Source organism: Mauremys reevesii, linkage group 2 (assembly GCF_016161935.1).
Source record: "Mauremys reevesii isolate NIE-2019 linkage group 2, ASM1616193v1, whole genome shotgun sequence".
Taxonomy (NCBI): domain Eukaryota; kingdom Metazoa; phylum Chordata; order Testudines; family Geoemydidae; genus Mauremys; species Mauremys reevesii.
This window is the reverse complement of record NC_052624.1, coordinates 242,461,703-242,483,498: the sequence shown is the minus strand read 5'-3', so window position 1 is coordinate 242,483,498 and position 21,796 is coordinate 242,461,703. Positions and strand designations below refer to the sequence as shown.

The 21,796-nt window shown below is 47.8% G+C and overlaps 1 protein-coding gene across 1 annotated transcript in view; it reads right to left on the bottom strand.

Moving 5' to 3' along the window:
* LOC120397892 (Y+L amino acid transporter 2-like) overlaps positions 1 to 6,159 on the bottom strand; it is a 33,962-nt gene extending 27,803 nt beyond the window's left edge. The window contains exons 1-2 of the mRNA XM_039524542.1: positions 6,095 to 6,159; positions 41 to 163 (exon numbers count right to left, since the gene is read on the bottom strand). The gene's annotated coding sequence lies outside the window, so the exon portion shown is untranslated. The remainder of the gene's footprint in view (positions 1 to 40; positions 164 to 6,094) is intronic.
* Positions 6,160 to 21,796: the final 15,637 nt, after the last annotated feature.

The following is a 21,796-nucleotide window of genomic DNA, read 5'->3' as shown; positions in this document are numbered from 1 at the left end:
CTTATTGGTAGGCTAATTTTGATTAAAAAACAAAATCTACCTTATTGGTAGGACTCCTACAATTACAACACTGTGAAATTTCAGATTCTGTCTCTCTTCCATCAGCAACACAGTGCCACTTCAATGAACTATTTACTATCCCTAAAGTTTGTCCATTTGAGTACTGGAAATAAAAAGGGAAAAGTTAGAGTGAACTGACTTTGTTGGGCCAATCTGTGAACTCTTAATAACCTATTACCAAAAACAAGTTCCAAATAGGAGTTTTGCACAGCATAATAGGATAAAATGACCAGAGCTTATGATTGCTATCAGAACATGCAGAGCACCTGGCTTTTTTGAAAGTGCCACCACCAAGTTTTAATTATGTACATAAGTGTTGCTCAAGACTGTGTCAATGTCTATTGACTTGTAACTTGACACATATAGGTGGAGAGGGTAGCTCTGCCTATGTTGAATATGCCTAAACACTTTCTGTTATAAGACCCTATCATCAGTTGCTTATAATTTTGTCAAACTTCAACCATTTGGGCTAAAATTTTCCATCTCAGGTGCCTGACTCACTCTGATTTTTTTATATATATAGTTTCAGCTAAAAAGTACAATTGTTTCTCAGAATGAAATTAGGAAACAAAACAAACCATTGTTAGGCCCTCGTTAAAATAAAATCTTACAACCGCTTTGTTGAGATGCTTTAGCACCTCTATGAAGAAGAGTGGGGCTTGAAATTTTGCAGGGGCATTACCATGGTATCAAAAAATGTGGCTTTTGCCAATCCCATGAAAACATGGTCCAGTCATAAGCCTCCAAAACACTGCACTTTGTAAAGACTTTTTAGCATTTGGTAACAAAATTCTACAAAACTTCATCTGTGCTAAGCTTGCTCCAGTTCTGGGATGAGTAGCTCTGTTTATCCTTGTGAGCTGAATGAAGCAGAGGTCCTGTGAACAAAATAATCCATGATCATTTAATTAAAGACTATCATAGAAACATAGAACTGGAAGGGACCTCGAGAGGTCATCTAGTCCAGTCTCCTGCACTCAAGGCAGGACTAAGTATTATCTAGACCTCCCCTGACAGGTGTTTGTCCAACCCGCTCTTAAAAATCCCCAATGATGGGGATTCCACAACCTCCCTAGGCAATTTATCCCGGTGGTTAACCACCCTCACAGGAAGTTTTTCCTAATGTCCAACCTAAACCGCCCTTGCTGCCATTTAAGCCCAATTGCATCTTGTCCTGTGCTCAGAGGTTAAGAAGAACAATTTTTCTCCCTCCTCCTTGTAACAACCTTTTATGTATTTGAAAACTGTTATGTCCCCCTCTCAGTTTTCTCTTCTCCAGACTAAACAAACCCAATTCTTTCAATCTTCCCTCATAGGTCATGTTTTCTAGACCTTTAATCATTTTTGTTGCTCTTCTCTGGACTTTCTCCAATTTGTCCACATCTTTCCTGAAACGTAGCACCCAGAACTGGACACAATACTCCAGTTGAGGCCTAATCAGTGAGGACTAGAGCGGAAGAATTACTTCTTGTGTCTTGCCTACAATACTCCTGCTAATACATCCCAGAATGATGTTTGCTTTTTTGGCAACATCCTTACACTGTTGACTCATATTTAGCTTGTGATCCACTATGACCCCCAGATCGCTTTCCACAGTACTCCTTCCTAGGTAGTCATTTCCCATTTTGTATGTGTGCAACTGATTGTTCCTTCCTAAGTGGAGTACTTTGCATTTGTCCTTATTGAATTTCATCCTATTGACTTCAGACCATTTCTCCAATTTGTCCAGATCATTTTGAATTTTAATCCGATCCTCTAAAGCACTTGCAACCCTCCCAGTTTGGTATCGTCCACAAACTTTATAAGTGTACTCTCTCTGCCATTATCTAAATCATTGATGAAGATATTGAACAGAACCAGACCCAGAAGCGATCCCTGCAGGACCCCACTCGTTATGCCCTTCCAGCATGACTGTGATCCACTGATAACTACTTTCTGGGAACAATTTTCCAATCAGTTATGCACTCACCTTATGGTAGCTCCATCTAGATTGTATTTCCCTAGTTTGTTTATGAGAAGGTAATGCGAGACATTATCAAAATCCTTACTAAAGTCAAGATATACCATCATCTACTGCTTCCCCCCACCCATAAGGGTTGCTAACCTGTCAGAAAAAGCTATCAGGTTGCTTTGACACAATTTGTTCTTGACAAATCCATGCTAACTGTTATTTATCACTTTATTATCTTCTAGGTGTTTGCAAATTGATTGCTTAATTATTTGCTCCATTATCATTCCAGGTACAGAAGTTAAGCTATCTGGTCTGTAATTCCCCAGGCTGTCCTTATTTCCCTTTTTATAGATGGGCACTATATTTGCCTTTTTCCAGTCTTCTGGAATGTCTCCCGTCTTCCATGACTTTTCAAAGATAATCGCTAATGGCTCAGATATCTTCTCAGTCAGCTTCTTGAGTATTCTAGGATGCATTTCATCAGACCCTGATGATTTGAAGACATCTAACTTGTTTAAGTAATTTTTGACTTGTTCTTTCCCTATCTTAGACTCTGATCCTACTTCATTTTCACTGGCATTCACTATGTTAGATGTCCACTCGCCATCAACCTTCTTGGTGAAAACCAAAACAAATAAGTCATTAAGCACCTCTGCCATTTCCACATTTTCTGTTATTGTCTTTCCCCCCATCTTGAGTAATGGGCCTACTCTGTCCTTGGCCTTCCTCTTGCTTCTAATGTGTTTGTAGAATGTTTTCTTGTTTCTTTTTATGTCCCTAGCTAGTTTGATCTAATTTTGTGCCTTGGCTTTTCTAATTTTGTCCCTATATACTTGTGATATTTGTTTATATTCAACCTTTGTAATTTGATTGAGTTTCCACTTTTTGTAGGACTCCTTTTTGAGTTTTAGATCATTGAAGATCTCCTGGTTAAGCCAGGGTGGTCTCTTGCCATACTTCCTATCTTTCCTACACATGGGGATAGTTTGCTCTTGTGCCCTTAATAACGTCCCTTTGAAAAACTGCCAGCTGTCTTCAGTTGTTTTTCCCCTTAGACTTGCTTCCCATGGGATTTTACCTACCAACTCCCTGAATTTGCTAAAGTCTGCCTTCTTGAAATTCATTGCCTTTATTGTGCTGTTCTCCCTCCTACCATTCCTTAGAATCATGAACTCTACCATTTCATGATCACTTTCACCCAGGATTGCCTTCCACTTTCAAATTCTCAGTCAGTTCTTCCCTATTTGTCAAAATCAAATCTAGAACAGCATCTCTCCTAGTAGCTTTCTCCACCTTCTGAAATAAAAAATTGTCTCCAATACATTCCAAGAACATGTTGGATAATCTGTGCCCTGCTGTGTTATTTTCCTAACAGATGTCTGGGTAATTGAAGTCCCCCAACACCACCAAGTCCTGTGCTTTGGATGATTTTGTTAGTTGTTTAAAAAAAGCCTCATATTATACATGCACAAGAGCACCAAATTGAGGTTGCACAGGCATCTCCTAACATTTGAATGCTTGACTTTGCAAACTTAATGTTCTTTTACTATAGCTTTTATGGATGTTCTATTTATATTAGGTGTATTAAAGGCTAAATATGCATGCCTTCACTGTCTTTACCCTTCTTGCCATGCCTGGTCTAATTTGTTCCAGGACATTTCAGTTTGAGGTGGGCCAATTTTAATCTTTGACCAGGTGTGAATGATTCCCCCTTATCTCTAAATGCTGGACACCCCAACGCTAGGGTTATCATCCTACTGACTCTCTCTACAGTGCAATCCAGGAGGTGTAAATCCAGCTCCAGGAGAAATACTCATGCTAGCTTTGATTGAGCTAGAGATCTAAAAATAGCTATGTAGCCTGTGACAGACCCAGACCAGTGGGGTACAGGAGTCTGGTAGAGGGCAAATATACTGGTCACCGGATGAATAGTTTTCTGTTCCCTGTGTGACCAGAGCAGGGGCTGCACTAGAGTAATCAGGAACCTGCTAGAACCAATTAAGGCAGACAGGCTGATTAGATCACCTGCAGCCAATCAAGGCAGGCTAATCAGGGCACCTGGGTTTAAAAAGGAGCTCACTTCAGTTTGTGGCGTGCATGTCAGGAGCTGGGAGCAAGAGGCGCAAGGAGCTGAGAGGGATAGGGAGAGGGTGTGCTGCTGGAGGACTGAGGAGTACAAGCGTTATCAAACACCAGGAGGAAGGTCCTGTGGTGAGGATAAAGAAGGTGTTTGGAGGAGGCCATGGGGAAGTAGCCCAGGGAGTTGTAGCTGTCATGCAGCTGTTACAGGAGGCACTCTAGACAGCTGCGATCCACAGGGCCCTGGGCTGCAACCCGGAGTAGAGGGTGGGCCCAGGTTCCCCCCAAACCTCCCAACTCCTGATCAGACACAGGAGGAGTTGACCCAGACTGTGGGTTCCACCAGAGGGGAAGATCACTAAGGTGCACAAATCTGCCAATAAGCGCAGGACCCACCAAGATAGAGGAGGAACTTTGTCACAAGCCTCAGCTGCACGGGTGGTGGAATGGACTAACCTGAGTGCAATCCCATCTGAAACCCTAGATATACACTTGGAGCAGTCCTCACAGCTATTTTTAATGTATTAGCTTGATCACAGCTAGTATAGCTATGTGTACTTGAGCTGGAAATTACACCTCCAACTCCAGTGTAGACATACCCATGTTGTCTGAGCTAGCTCAATCCAAGGTCACGCAGGTATGTCTACATGTGATGCAGTCATACCTCTCATTGTAGTGTAGATTTACCCTATATAACAATAAATTATAACTTGCATCATGGAGACATATTCAACAAGTGCCAAGTGATAGGCAATGCTCAGCCAGGGGTTTAAAAGGTGTGAACTTTTCTACTAGGTGATAGTCATTCAGCCTGGAATTTTCAAAGGGCCTTGAAAGTTTGGTTCAATGGGAGTTACTTGCCTAACTCCTTAGGCACCTTTGAAATCCCCAGCCTTTAATGCAGACAATACTAAATAAAGATTAAGGTGCTGAGTACTTCCTATGAGGTGCTGAGAACCCCCAGCTCCTATTGATTTCAGTGAAAATTGAGAGCACTGAGCACCTTGGAAGGTCAGACCTTAATGAAGATGAAATACAGATGAAATGCATCAAATATGCATCAGTTTTATTCTTGTATTTCAGGCCATTTTGGGGGACAATCTCTTAATTGGGATGATCAGCTGCCCACCATCAGAGAGTCCCAGATCAGAGACCTCTGCTACGTCATCATCACTGAATCTAGTGTACATGAACTAGGCTGTAGAATCAAGGTAAACAAGGGCTTTCCAGTTTCACACATAAAGTGAGTGGTGTCAAAGAAAACAAATGCCATTTAAGAATGAAATCTATTTTCACATTTCCACTGTGATTATCAGTAACAAATGCAAGTTTAAAAAGCTCTTTTAAAGGCTATAATCCATCACATTGTGTTCTTAAAGCAAACAGAACAGTAACAGCATATTTACAGTAGAGATAATGATTGAAAAAAATAGCAACGCATCTTTAAGGCACACACATTTATATGAATATGCTTGGTTGGATGTGCAAAGAACAGATGAGCCGAGAGTCACCGCTGTACCTTAGGAAATCCTGCTGTGTGGCTCAAACTTCAGAAGACTGACACTGAACATGAGCTACAGCAGATTCTAAATAGAGCACTTATGGCATGATCATGCCACTGAACACATTCCAGTGCAAGAACGGGCCAGGCGAACAAAACAAGATTATACATTGTGAAGAAGCAACAGCAACAAAAACACTTTGCTGTGAAGCAAAACTTTATCTTCTATGATGGGAATACATAATTATTCAATAGGAACTTACCAGCTCCACAGATTGTTGTTCTTACTTTTACGTTCTTAAAAATATGCAGCAAAATAATACCTAGTGTTGTTCTGCTTGGTTACTGTGCTCAAAATGTTTGTGGGTTCTTATATTATAGACACACTCAATCCCACAGTTTATCATTACCACCATAAGCATGTCATTATGGATGAAATAAAGGGAGAAGCTACTGTACTCCAAATTTAAGAGTGGTATTAAAAAGAGAAAGTAGAAGCTTACCAGTTGACGCTGCTTCCTTTAGGGGAAAGGCTGCTGTAACTTAAGCAACTGAACAGTGACCCTTTAATTTCCTTCTGTGTCTAAATAAGAAAGCAGCTGATTCACTAGGAGTGGAAAGTGATATGGATATAAGGGGTTCAATTTAGCGTTGCTGTCAGCTGCTATTTTTAGTAGGAATATTAAAACCAGCAGCAGCTACCAAAAAAGAGGATCTGGGGCTTCTATGAAACAGGGTGTCTCCAAACAACCCAAGTGAACCAGAAGAGACAGTGCAAAAGTCAGAAGCCCTATTACAATATCTTAGAAAGGCATGTTTATCAAGACCAATGGAAGTTTATTTATTTTAATGCATTTATCCACAGCCACTGTTGAACTCAAAGATAGTGTCCCAGGTGACCAGTTAACATTTTCAAAATGAATGTAATCTCTCGTTCACTGCAATGATCACAACATGTGATGGTGGAAGAAGTCTGTTTTCAGGAAAGTGCATGGAAGAGCTGGGCACAAACCTGTGTTTACTGTGCAGAAGGAGGGAGAGGAGAGGTTGTCTGCTAATTTCCCAAACACTTTGTTAACTAGCACAAGACAGCTGGTTAAATGAAAACAATAGATCTCACTTTACTCCAAGTACATTTTCTGAAAATTATCTCTCTAGTCCACCCAAGAATTTATAACACAGTTATTCATTACGTGAAAATCATGCTGGCAATCTGTGTAAATCTTATTTCAATTGAATGTGCTTTTGTTTCAACTAAGATTTTAAAATAAGTAAAGAAGGACTTACCAAGGTGCTTGAATTTGTCTTCTGAAATTATATAGTACCCTCTTTATAAAGGACTCTTGGAATACAAAGGCCAGGATGAAGCAAGGTACAGTATCAAGCCAAAAAGGCCAAACAAGGAAATAATCTCTGGAGAGCAGAATAATAAGTTAATGAATGCAAGAACACTAATTTAGCACCCTTGTTTTCCCATGACCTGCTGGTGAACTGAGAGGCCAGTGTGAGTAAAAGAGTTTACATGCAGAAATCAAAGGGCATCTGGAAAGAGCTGATCAAGCAGGTCAAGAGTCTTTGGCCACTGGACTGTGTCAAGACATCTGACAATGGGAATTAATAGGAAAGCAACTAGTAAAAAGATAAAAATATGTTTAATTAATGTGGATGTCTCTCCCATTCCTCCACTGATCCCAGCCCCAAGGAAAGCAAGTTGCAACATAGTATTAAAATGGCTAAAATTAATTGCAAAACAAAAAGCATCTAGAACAGATCTGGTAGTGCTATTTGTTACTTTTCAACTACAAGCTTGTAAAAAAATTTTATTACATATTGCGGTATGTTTCTTTTTTAAAAAAAAAAGGATGATACAGGTCTGAGAGTCTATACTTAATGTAATATAGTAATGGCTGTGCTTTTTTACAAGCAGTATTAAAGGAAACAAGACTATGCAAGGCATTTTAATTAAACACTCCTCAAACTATTTTTGCCCATGGACGGCAGGTATTCATGCACTAAGTTTTCTAAGTTTAGTTAGGAATGTATATGTTTAATACTTGGATTGTACAACATTCATTAGCTGGCTGCATCTCTTTAGATTAGGTAAATTATAATATATCAAGAGGCTTCTTGGCAACAAAATTGTTTTGAAGACATGTTACTCTGTTTAAAAGTACGATAGGCCCTGCCTCGCATGCCTCAATCAGGCAAAACTCTGTTATATTTAGGGTATATCTACACTGCAGATAAGCACCTGCAACTGGCCCATGTCAGGCTGTGGGCCTGTAAAATTGCAGTGTAACCTTTTGGGCTCAGGCTGGAGCCTGAGCTCTGGTACCCTGCAATGGGGGAGAATCCCAGAGCCTGGACTCCAGACATACCCTTACAGTCATTTAAAGGCCTTTCCATGCTGCTGCACTCTGTAGTACAAGTGTAAATGGGCCTAAGTGTAACTGAGAAACAGACCCCCAATCTTGATTTAAAGAACGATTAACTATTCTTATTATTTAAAAAAAATTGTGCCTAATTTCCACTTTGAATTTGTCTAACTTTAGCTTGCGGCCACTGGATCTTGTTATGTCTTTGTCTGCTAGGTTAAAGAGCCCTCTATTATCAGATTCTTATTCCTATGTAGGTACTTTTTGTATATTTATCTGGAAAATATTAAATGCTCATACCATAGCATGAGCCAAATTCTGCCCTCCATTTTGACTCAGTAAAAATGTCTTTTATATTACTGTTAGAACATTCCAGCCCAAACAGTCGAAATTTCACAAATATCTACAAGGAAAAGTGCTTAGGTCAACATGAAGAGAAAATAAAATCAAACAATAAAGAATGTAAGATAAGCATATTTCCCTTGTATTTGCAACCAGCAATAATCCAGCAAGTTCACTCAAACACACAGCTGATGATCATACTAATATCAGAGGAGTCTATGACACTGCATTACTACCTCAAAATCTTAAGCAATTGTTCACAGTTTGGCAAGGACCAAGAATCCAGTTATAATTCTTTTGAAAAAAGGGGGAGAGGATTTATTTTACATTGTGTTTAGCTCATACTTATTTTCTGTATTCCTCCACGCCCCCCAGACATAAGGAGTGTGGGGATTAGAGAGGAGATTGTAAATCACTATGTAGAGTTCCTTAATAATGTATATGTTTTCTTCATTCATTTATAGGTCTGCAGAATTTGATGGATAAACCGATAGTTACGGTATATAACGTTTCTCCCATGCCAGAAGAATGCACTTAGCTATACGTATTTGATTTTGGAGGGATGAGGGAGAGAATAATACTTGACTGAATTAAAAACTACTGCCCCTCCCCCCCATTTTCTATTCTCCTCCTTGTACTGCTCAGGAGGACTCTCTTTATGCTCTGCTCCTGGAGCCAAGAGTTCTCAGGTCACATTGCTCTCTTTGTCGTGCCTATGGCCTTGTTCATTTGCTGAATCAGAGCTATAGTGCAAGTGATGTAGCTGCACCACTGGCAACCTCTAAGGTGTAGACAACAACAAGCCAGGGATTGCATTGATCAACATGTCCTTGTTTACCTTTGGGGTCAGCACCCCTGCAGCTGTGCCGACTGCATTCAGGATTAGCCCCAACTGAGCAGACAAGGCCTGTCTCCCCAGGATGTTAGTGGTGGTGGTGGTCTGAATGAAAAGTGCAGGAACAAGTTGTTCCTTTGATCCCAATCCCACTGAATCGACAATATCTCATAGCAAGCACCCACAGACATCAATAGAAGTTTGTTCTAGTTAGTTACCAGAGATTTCAGATCTTCATTCAGGAAAGTCACCGAATGTTATCTGGTGCTAGAACATTACGATTGCATGCTCCAAGGAAGAAGAGGAGGAGGAATAAAATCCTAATACTTCATCCAGGTTATTCAGGATTTTTAATTTAAGAGCCAGGAGAAATATAAGACACTCAATGTCCAAGCTAAAAACCTGCTATACAAATTATTCTCCCAGGTATTTTCAAAATATATAACAAAAAGGTAACCCCTCACCTATCTTACATTCTTCTTTGAGTGCTTGCTCATATCGATTCCAATTAGGTGTGTGCGCGCTGCGTGCACGTTCGTCGGAAGATTTTTACCCTAGCAACACTCGGTGGGTCGGCTGGGCGCCCCCTGGAGTGGCGCCGCTATGGCGCCGGATATATACCCCTGCCGACCCATCCGCCCCTCAGTTCCTTCTTACCACCCGTGTCGGTGGTTGGAACACTGGAGCGTGGCTTAGCTGACCTCCACCTCCCTAGCTATTCGCTCGTTTTTTCATAGTTATTGTGTATATAGTTCAATATTTTATTTTTCTAGTTGAGTTTTATTAGTTTTAGTAGTAGTTAGTGTAGATAGTTAAGAGGGATCAGGGCTTAGCCCCTTCCCCTCACCTGGTACTGGGGCCCATGCCCAGTTCACTGGGCTTTAAACCGTGCTCAACCTGTCATTGGCCGATGCCCACAGGAGATCCTTACAACTCCTGTCTCAGGTGCTTGGGTGAATCCCACCTCGTGGACAAGTGCCGCATTTGCAAGGCGTTCAAACCCCGGACGAAAAAGGAGCGGGACATTCGCCTCAAGCAGCTCCTGATGGAGGCAGCTGTCTCTCCTCCATCTTCGGCACCGGCCACAGCACCAGGGATGAGTGCCTCTTCCGCACCAGAGCACACTGGCACCGTGAAGGCTCCTCGACATCAGCCATCACCGGCCCAAACTCCTGCCCGGCACCGTTCACTCTCCCCACGTGGCAAGAAGTGCAAGGCTGCTGCGGCCCCCGCACCTGCGACGCAGTCGGAGCGCGCATCGAAGTCGGACCGCCCGGCACCGTAAACTGCTGCGGCACCGACACCTGCTGCACCATTGATTCCGGTCTCGCAAGAGCCGTTGAGTCCGGTGCCCATCAGCTCCCCGGCCCGCGCCGCAGTTGAGCTTATTGTGCCCTTCTACGGCAAGGGAGTTGATTGCCTTAACGGACCCCGGGCCGCCTCAGCCCCCGGCACCGCCGGTGCGGGCTGTTCAATCATTAGGCAAGCCTGCCCTGCTGAGACCTCCCTCGCCGGGTGCCTCCGAAAGTGATCAAGATCCAGATCCCGCAGACGTTTGCAGTCCTGTCATCAATCCCGGTCCCGGCGCCGCTCGCAGTCCCGGTACCACTATCCATCTAGGTACCGGTCGTACTCGCGGCACCGGTCAAGATCCCGTTCGCCGACCCGGTACTCTCGGCACTGATCCAGGTCCCGGTACCGGTCGTGGCACTGCACCTCTCGAGACTTCGGTCGACCTCCCGGCACCGTGCTGGTAGCAGGTCCCGATCTCCTTCCCAGTACCAGTACAACTCCCGGTACCATTCTCCAGTGCCACATGGGGCACACGGATCGTCGGGATACAGAGGCCCTCCCCAAACGGGCTCAGCTCCTCCATGGCCATCTCGGCAGGCATTGGTCTCCTCCCATGCGGACAGTGCCTCCTATGGGGACTCTGATAATCACAGCAGAGCCACCCAAAGAGCCCACGGCCTGGACCATTGACCACAACAGTGGCCCTTTTGGACGGCTTGGGCATATCACCAGGCCCAAGGTGAGCCTGCTGTGACATCGCGTTCTGTTGCTTCAGAACACCGCGTGCCAGAAGCAACGGTCAGCGGGCCTCCCCCAGCTGGTACGGAGGAAGCTACAGCCCCTGCACCAGACATCCAGGCTTCCCCAGCTCCCGATGTCCCCCAGGACCAGGAGCCTCTTCAGGACCCACTCGTCCCGGGACTTTCTTCCTCCTCTTCCCCGGACGAGGCGGTAGCGGGGACATCATCATCGGGACCACCTCCCATTGACCTCAGGTCACATCAGGACCTCCTCTGGCGGGTCGCCCAGAATATCAACTTGCCAGTAGAGGAGGTCCCAGAGGTGGAGAGGTGGAGGACCCGGTGATAGATATATTATCGGCGGAGACACCCACCCGAGTGGCCCTACCCTTCATTCGTTCGATCCAGGCTAGGGCAGTTACTATCTGGCAATCTCCGGCGTCCATCCCGCCGACAGCCAGAGGAGTCAAATGCAAGTACATGGTGCCCTCCAAGGGGTATGACTACTTATATGTACACCCCCCATCCCTCTTCATTAGTTGTACAGTTCGTTAATGAACGGGAACGCCATGGCCAACAGGCCCCTGCCCCAAAATCAAAGGAGGCCAGATGAATGGACCTATTGGGACGAAAGATCTATTCCGCAGGAGGCCTCCAACTCAGGGTAGCGAACCAGCAGGCCCTGCTGAGCAGGTATAATTACAATACCTGGGAGTCAGTAGAGAAGTTTTCAGAACTGCTTCCACAGGACTCCTGACAAGAATTTTCAGCATTGTTGGAGGAAGGCAAGAAGGTAGTGCGAACCTCACTGCAGGCCTCGCTAGATGCCGCAGATTCGGCAGCTAGGACAGTCGCCTCTGGCATTGCCATGCGACGTATTTCATGGCTTCAGGCATCAGGCCTGCCACCTGAACTTCAGTACACGATCCAAGACCTACCATTTGATGGCCAGGGCCTATTTTCACAAAAGACAGACCCCAGGCTACAGAGTCTGAAAGACAATTGCGTAATCATGCGTTCGCTCGGAATGCATACGCCACAGACTCAAAGAAGGTCCTTCCACCCCCAACCTCAGCGCCGTTACCCCCCACCTAGGCCAAGGCAGGACTTTGCCAGACGACGAGGTCGTCCTAACCGCAGACGCCAGTCTGGACCTCAAGGGGGTAACAATACTGGTTCCACCAAGCCATCTTCAGGACCCAAACCAAACTTTTGAGGGTGCGCCCGAGAGCAGTGTACCAATGGCCTCCCAGGATCCCTTTCAGTTCTACAACCGCCTTTCCTCCTTCCTCCCTGCGTGGTCCCAACTAACCTCGGATCGTTGGGTCCTTCGCACGGTGGAGTCTGGATACCACCTGCAGTTTATTTCAAACCCTCCCTCCCATCCCCCCCGTCCCTCTTCACGGACCCCTCTCACGAGCAACTCCTCTTACAAGAGGTACTCAGGCTCCGTGCAATCGGAGCTATAGAGGAGGTACCGGAGCAATCAAGGGGCAAGGGGTTTTAATCCCGATATTTCCTAATCCCCAAGGCAAAAGGTGGCCTTCAGCCTATCCTGGACCTGCGAGGACTGAACAAGTTCATGAAAAAGTTCAAGTTCCGCATGGTATCCCTGGGGACTATCATCCCTTCTCTGGATCCCGGAGATTGGTACGCCGCTCTCGATATGAAGGACGCGTATTTCCACATTGCAGTTTACCCTCCACACAGACGATATTTACGGTTTCTGGTGAACCGCCAGCACTTTCAGTTCACAGTCCTCCCCTTTGGCCTCTCCACGGCCCCGCGGGTTTTCACGAAGTGCATGGCTGTAGTCGCAGCCTCCCTCCGTCATCGTCGAATACATGTTTTCCCATACCTTGACGACTGGCTTATTTGAGGGACCTCTGAGGCACAAGTCACCAGACACGTGCACATCATCAAGGACCTATTCATGCATCTAGGCCTGATGATCAATCTGGAAAAATCCACTCTAGTGCCTACGCAAAGAATAGAGTTCATCGGGGACACGCTAGACTCCACTCTTGCAATAGCCAGTTTGCCTTTGCCTCGTTTTCAGGCAATCGTATCACTCATACAAATGCTTCAAAACTTCCCGACAACCTCGGCCCGCACTTGCCTCCGCCTCCTTGGCCATTTGGCAGTGTGCACATTCGTGACAAGGCACGCCAGACTGCGCATGCGTCCCCTTCAAACTTGGCTCGCCTCGACCTACCGCCCAGGCAGGGATGCCATGGACATGATACTTACCATCCCATCGAACATCCTAGCCTCCCTTGACTGGTGGCACACGCAGTCCCTGGTGTGTGCAGGCCTGCCGCATCCACTGCAGCCCTCCGCGTCCCTGACAACGGATGCGTCAGCCCTCGGATGGGGTGCTCATCTGGGGCTCCTTCGCACTCAAGGACTCTGGTCATTTTGAGAGTTGGCATTACACATAAATGTCCAAGAACTGAGAGCAGTCCGCCTGGCATGTCAGGCGTTCCAGAGCCAGCTGCAGGGTCGTTGTGTCTCAGTCTTCACAGACAACACAATGGCCATGTATTATATAAACAAGCAGGGAGGGACATGATCCTCCCCCCTTTGTCAGGAGGCGATTCAACTATGGGACTTTTGCATAGCCCACTCAATAGACCTGGTAGCATCCTTTCTCCCAGGAGTCTGGAACACTCTGGCAGATCAACTGAGCAGATCCTTCCTCTCTCACGAGTGGTCCATCCGTCCGGATGTTCTCCATTCTGTCTTCCGGAAGTGGGGGTTTCCCCACATAGACCTCTTCGCCTCCCGAGAGAACAGGAAATGCCAGGTGTTCTGCTCCCTGCGGGATCACTCTCCGGGCTCCCTCTTGGACGCATTCCTAATTCCGTGGAACGGGTACCTATTTTATGCCTTCCCTCTGTTTGCAGTCGTCCACAGAGTCCTTCTCAAGCTCCGCAGGGACAGAGCCCACCTAATCCTGATCGCTCCATCGTGGCTGAGGCAGCATTGGTACACCCTGTTGCTCGACCTCTCAGTGGTGGATCCGATCCCCTTGCCACTCTACCTGGACCTCATATCTCAGGACTTCGGCAGGCTTCACCACCTGGACCTGCAGTCCCTTCATCTGACAGCATGGCTGCTCTCTGGTTGAGCCAATCGGAGTTGCTTTGTTCAGATGCGGTACAACAAGTGCTATTGGGAAGTAGGAAACCTTCCACGCGAATGACATATCTCGCCAAGTGGAAGCGCTTCTCCTATTGGTGCACTCAGCATGGATTCCTCCCAGGTCATGTATCTATCCCCACTATCTTGGGCTACTTATGGTCCCTCAAGGCGCAGGACCTGGCTATCTCGTCTATAAGGGTGCATCTTGCAGCCATTTCCGCCTCCCGTCCGGGCGAGGCTGGCAGTTTTGTTTTCTCTCACCATATAGTTTCCAGGTTCCTTAGAGGTTTGGAACGACTGTACCCTCAAGTCAGACGCCCAACCCTACCTGGGACCCAAACCTGGTGTTGGCTAAGCTCATGGGTCCCCGCCTTGAGCCTTTAGCTACTTGCTCGTTGCTGTACCTCTCCTGGAAGACAGCCTTTCTCGTCGCTATCACATCAGCTAGACGAGTCTCGGAACTCCACGCTTTGACCGCGGATCCCCCTTATACTATCTTTCGTAAGGACAAGGTACAGCTCCGACCACACCCAGCTTTCCTCCCTAAAGTGGTTTCTGCCTTCCACATCAATCAAGATGTCTTCCTCCCAGTTTTTTTCCCGAAACCGCACTCATCATGTCGGGAACAACAACTGCATACTTTGGATGTCCGTAGGGCTCTCGCCTTTTATATTGAGAGAACCAAACCCTTCCGGCGTTCACCTCAGTTCTTTGTAGCGGTCGCAGACCGAATGAAGGGCATGCCGGTCTCTTCCCAACGAATTTCTTCATGGGTGACATCCTGTATCTGGGCATGCTATGACTTGGCGCATGTTCTGGCTGGACATCTCACCACCCATTCTACTTGGGCGCAAGCCTTCTCTGCCGCCTTCCTGGCCCATGTTTCCATTCAGGAAATTTGTCGTGTGGCTACTTGGTCTTCCATCTACACCTTTGCATCACATTACGCACTGGTCCAACAGTCTAGAGACGATGCTGCCTTTGGCTCAGCGGTCTTACGTTCCGCGACGTCTCACTCCAACCCCACCGCCTAGGTAAGGCTTGGGAATCACCTAACTGGAATAGATATGAGCTAGCACTCGAAGAAGAAAAGACGGTTACTCACCTTTGTAACTGTTGTTCTTCGAGATGTGTTGCTCATATCCATTCCAAACCCGCCCTCCTTCCCCACTGTCGGAGTAGCCGGCAAGAAGGAACTGAGGGGCGGATGGGTCGGCAGGGGTATAAAAGCGGTGCCATAGCGGCGCCACTCCAGGGGGCACCCAGCCGACCCACCAAGTGTTTCTAGGGTTAAAATCTTCTGACGAATGTGCACGCGGCGCGCGCACACCTAATTGGAATGGATATGAGCAACACATCTCGAAGAACAACAGTTACAAAGGTGAGTAACCATCTTTTATACTGTGCTGGCTTTGTTACACAGGCTCTAAAAGACATGAGCAATATTATTTTTTAAAATGTTACATTTTCAAGACAGCTGTGACTCAAGAACCTCTTTGTGCCAACTGGCAGAGAGCACAGAGGTGCATAGAGTTTTACTGGAATCCCCTGGACTGGATATATGCATAATAATTCACTACAGGATGAGGTCTCTACCAAGAGCCAGTATCCCATCATAATCACTGCAAAATCTATGTACGCATAATATTTAAGAAGTTACGTCTATACTGAAAATTATGTTCTTAAGGCAAGTAACCAGAAGGTGACATATCTTGGACAGGTTCCTTTCAAGCAGGAGGTAATGGAAGTTTATTGCTCTGTGATGTGGGCATTGTCTGACTCAGCAGATACCTGTTTGCATAGTGAGCCAAATACTAATAAACTGTTTGTGAAATCTTCAAAAGAGGAAATTTACAAGAATAAACAAACAATAGGAGGGGATCCTGCCTTTAGAGTAAAGACAATGGATTGTTGGGGTATATCTGGGAGTTCATGCTCCTCCCCACCCGCTCCTTCACTGAGGCTTTACGTCTTATGAATGGAGGGCCACTGCCAAGCTTGGCTGTCAAACATTGGAGGGACTTTGGGTGAGCATTGCTCTATTAAAACATGAAAGTATCTAGTTGAATAAGTCTACGTGCTAGAATGCATCTTATGATTTTATTTTATATGTAACTATTTGTTTACAATACTTCTACTTGCTATCACTTGAATCTCTGTACTTTAAGGAAACTTGTAGTTGTTTCACTATAAACCAGGAGTGGGCAAACTTTTTGGCCTGACAGCCACATCTGGATGGGGAAATTGTATGCAGGGCCATAAATGTAGGGCTGGGGCAGAGGATTGGGGTGTGGGAGGGAGTGTAGGTATGGTAGGGGGTGCAGTGTGCAGGAATGGGCTCAGGGCAAGGGGTTGGGGTGCAGGAGCTGTGTGGGGTGCAGCAAGGGGCTCAGGGCAGGAGGTTGGGGTGCAGGAGGGGTGCAGCAGGGGGTTGGGGAATCAGGGAAGGGGGTTGGGATGCAGGGCCCAGGAGGGGTTTGGGGTGTGGGTTCTGCCCTGGCGCCGCTTACCTCGAGTGGCTGCGGGGTGGCAGTGGCGTGCAGCAGGGCTAAGGAAGGCTCCTTGCCTGCCCTGGCCCTGTGCCGCTCCCGGAAGTGGCCAGCATGACGGCAATGGCTCCTGGTAGTGGGGTGGGGTGGGTGGGGCAGGCGGCTCCGCTGCATGCTGCCCTCGCCTGCAGGTCCCACCTCCAAAGCTCCCATTGGCCGCGGTTCCACGTTTCCAGCCAAGGGGAGCTGGGGGGTGGGGGAGAGAGAGCGTGCCTGCAGGCAAAGGCAGTGCACAGAGCCCTCTTCCCCCTCCCTCCCACAGGGGCCGCAGGGAGCCAGCCGCTTCCGGAAGTGGCGCAGGGCCAGGAAGCCTGCCTTAGCCCCGCTGCACCACGGGGCTGGAAATCCCGGGGGCCGGATTGAAAGCCCCGATGGGCCGGATACAGCCCATGGGCCATAGTTTGCCCTCCTTTGCTATAAACATATCTAAGTGGTGTGTGTTAAGGGGAGCAGTGATTTGAGGTGTAACTGCTAAGCGGGGGTGTACAGCTTCTTTGGCAGCAGTGAATCTGTGAACACAGTGGCCGGATCCTTCAGGGAGCTGATTGGAGGACTTGGGCGTTACAGCATGCCTATTGCTAACTCAGAGAGAGAGCAGGACCTGTACAGGCCTAAATGGGAGTGCTTGTGCTGCCTGTGGCCAGTGGCTTTTGGGGAGCTGACCCCTGGCAGGCATAGACAAGACTTTCTCCAAGGGCAGGTGGTAATGAGTGCCTCACAGCTCTGGATACCCCAGGAAGTGTCGCAACAGCATCTTAAAATATGTCTACCCTGGTGGCAGTGTATAGAGTACAGGCACTGCTCACCCAGCTAGTGTGGGTATAAACAGCAGGGCAGATGGCAAAGTGCAGCTTGAGTTGAGTAGAACAGAGTGCCCTACATGTCTGACTGTCCAGGCTATGGCTCTGAACAGCCCAAGCAGTACCTACCAGGTCAACACTACTGTTTTTAGCAGCGTAGCATCAGGCTGCCTCCCCACTAACAGAGCCTCTCTCTGCTGCAGGGAAAGGCCCTAGCAGGAGAGAAGGCAGCGAGGAAAGACTCCGGCAACATGGAGCTGCTGGAGCCTTTCCCTGCTCCTGGAGTTTTTCACTGCCATGTATAGCTACACCCCGCAGTGACAAGTGTGCATGCAGCCTGCCTTTCACTGCAGCATGTAGCACCTGTACTTACACCCCAGCATAAGTGTGGCATTGTAGGGGGAGAATTTCTGTATTTCTGTTCTGGCTAATACCCACACCCCATTTTGAACAACTAGGAATCCATCCTGGCTGCCTTTCTTCCCCCTCCTTAGGGACAGTTTCCCGCCCTTTCATGTGACGTGATCTGCCCAGTAAAAGCAGAGCATATAAGGGCTAGCACATCTGAGGGAGGGTGCTGCCCATCTGGGTGGCAGAGTGTTGTACTCAGATGTGTATGCCAGAGCACCACGCCTTAGGGTTGTGGGAGGGTTTAACACACTTGCACGTGAGGGTGAGCTGCCAGCTGACACCTTCTCATCCGGATCTTACTTGCACCCACGACTCCGCAGGGAAGAAGAATCACCAGCATTAAGCAGAGTTACCACCTACCTGTCGCCTGGGGTCCACTTCTCACCCTGCCGAGTCACCTAGTCGGTCCCGGACCCAATTTGCGCCGTGAGGAGGCTCCAGACAAGTTGCAAGATATGGTAGAGGCCTTTTAGAGGCCATATCCCTTACCTGGGACCCGTCTTGGGGACGGAGTAAACCCTTTTGGTCACAGTCAGTAGTTATAGTGTCACCTTTGCCTATTTAATTTACTTACCTGTGTGGTGAATCCTTTGTAGTATACCCAGTTTACTTACTTTGTTGAACTGTTGTTAGTCTAATAAATGTACCCGAGTTTTTCTCCTGCACTTCCTTGTTAGTTTTTATTTTCGGCAATCTGAGGGCTTGTCTACACTACAGGACTATTTCGAATCTACTTAAGTCGAATTTGTGGATTCGACCTTAATAAGTCGAATTTGTGTATCCATACTAAATACACAAATTCGAACTTCTGAGTCCACATTCACGGGGCCAGCTTCGACTTTGGAAGCGGTGCACTGTGGGAAGCTATCCCACAGTTCCCGCACTCCCCGCTGCCCATTGGAATTGTGGGATTTCACCCCAATGCATGCTGGGGAAAATGTGTCGCCATTGAACCGTCAATCCCGCCTCCCTCTCTTCCTTGAAAGCGCGGAAATCTGTTCGCGCCTTCTCTGGTCGGTTACAGCGGACGCCACAGCACTGCGAGCATGGAGCCCGCTGCGATCATCGCTGCACTTATGGCGTTGTCAACTCCTCGCACGTTATCGCCCACCTCTTCCACAGTCAGATGCTGAGAAACCGACCTCTCACAAAGCAGGGTACGCCGGGCAGTGGAGATCATGGTGGCAATGGGTCAAGTTCATGGTGTGGAACGCGATTCTGGGCCCGAAACAAGCACAGACTGGTGGGACCGCATAGTGCTGCAGGTCTGGGATGACACAGAGTGGCTGCGAAACTTCAGGATGCGTGACACTTTCCTTGAACTGTGTGACTTGCTGTCCCCTGCCCTGAAGCGCCAGGACACAAGGATGCGAGCAGCCCTGACTGTGCAGAAGCGAGTGGCCATAGCCCTCTGGAAACTTGCCACGCCAGACAGCTACCGGTCAGTAGCGAACCACTTTGGCCGTGGGATTGCTGTCATTCAAGTAGCCCACGCAATCGTTGAGCAACTGCTCTCAAAGGTAGTGACTGTCGGAAATGTCCAGGCCATCATAGATGGCTTCGCGATGGGATTCCCAAACTGCGGTGGGGCTATAGATGGGACTCACATCCCTATCCTGGCACCAGCCCACCAGGCCAGCGAGTACATTAACCGAAGGGCTACTTTTCAATGGTGCTGCAAGCTGTGGTGGACCATAGGGGACGTTTTACCAACATCAACGCCGGGTGGGCGGGCAAGGTTCATGGTGTTCAGGAACTCTGGTCTGTTTAGACGCCTCCAGGCAGGCACTTTCTTCCCGGACCACAAAATAACGGTTGGGGATGTGCAGATGCCTACAGTGATCCTCGGGGACCCGGCCTACCCGCTAATGCCCTGGCTCATGAAGCCCTATACAGGCGCCTTGGACACTGAAAAGGAACTCTTCAACTACCGGCTGAGCAAGTGCAGAATGGTGGTGGAGTGTGCCAGGGAGATGGCGGACCTTACTGACTCGCTCGGACATCAGCGAAAAGAATATCCCCGTAGTTATTGCTGCTTGCTGTGTGCTCCACAATCTCTGTGAGAGCAAGGGCGAGACCTTTTTGGCCGCTTGGGAGGTTGAGGCAAATCACCTGGCTGCTGTTTACGATCAGCCAGACACCCGTGCTGAGAGAATATCCCAGCGGGAAGCGATATGCATCAGGAGGCTTTGAAAGCGAGTTTCCTCGCAGAGCAGGGTAACCTGTGACTGTCCACTTGATTTTAAGAGAGCCTGATCATAAACCAAGTTTTCCCCACTTCCCAAGGACGTTTTAAAACTAAGGACATGTTTTAGTAATTAATAATAAATCTTTCGTTGACTTTTCATTTCTGTTTATTCGTTGAAACATGGAAGCATTCTGTGCTGGTTAAGGTGTGCACTGATGGGTGGGTTTGCAGGAAGGTGCCGTCCTTGGATAGGGGTTACCATGACGGCTGTGGGTTTGGGCGTTGGAAGGTGAGGGGTGTGGGGAAGGGTGAGTATCTGCCCCTGGATGAGGTCTATTTTTGGGGCTCGGGCACCGGGAGGATCGTGACTACGGTCCAAATGCATGTGAAGGGAAGCCTGCCTTTACATTCGGGATGTCAGGCACCAGGACCCTGCACAAGCATACACCTCAAGGAAAGACCCGGGCAGCATACACCACACAGACGGTCCCTGGTGCCTAGTGACTGCAGTCTGTGTGTGCCCTGCAGTTGACCCTGCAGCCAAGTCTGTAGCATGGCACTGTGGGCTATGCAGTGACATTACAATTACCCCCCCCCCCCACAGAACAACAGAAAGTCTTCTGACACCAGAAACGTGACGGAAACAGTCAGTAACACCAAACCGCTTTTAATAATGTAATACACAGTGGGGGGTTTGAACTTGGAGTTGGGACTGGTTGATGCTGTAAAGAAAGAGCTTGTACAAATTTACAGCGACAGTTGTCTCTAACATTATCGGTGTGCTGCGGTGCAGGGACAGTTCTCACGGCCCCTACCGCCTCCGTCTTGTCACTTTGGGTGAGGGGGACAGGACTTCTTGGCGTTGGAGGGCGGTTGCAGATGCACTGCAGGGGGCTCTCCTCCTGACTGCGGTCTTGCAGAACATCTACAAGGCGCCGGAGCGTGTCCGCTTGCTCCTCATTAGACCAAGCAGCGTTGAGTCGCCTGCTGGTCTTCCTGCCGCCACCTATCCTCCCGTTCCAGGTGTGTGCGATGCTGCTGACACAGGCTCTCCTCGACTGTCTCTGCTCTGCCGCCTCCGCTCTGGAGCTGGCCATCAGTTCCTGGAACATGTCGTCCCTTGTCTTTTTCTTTCTCAGCCTCTGCAGGGGATGGCGGGGCAGTCCGGGAAGGAGCCAAGCTGTGTGATGTGAAAAAGTAGGTGATTTCCTTGAACACATACATGTTTGCCAACAGTAAACACAGTCTAGTCAGTTTCAGTGAACAAGACCAAAGAGGGAACCAAGTCTCAGGAGATCTCAGAACTAGTCCGAGATTTCGGAATACGCTCTCATTGGCGGCGCCATTGCACTGGAGAGCGGAGAGACAGCTGCATCCCTCTTGCACAAAGTCCTGGTAAGCCTTACAGTACAGAGTGCTTATCAGTTAGTGCTTAGCTGTGCTCTCCTGCTGGAGGCAATGTGCAAAGCAGAAAAGATGAGCGTTATGCGGCATCTCCCGCCAGTGAACGGAAAGACCCTGTATGCTT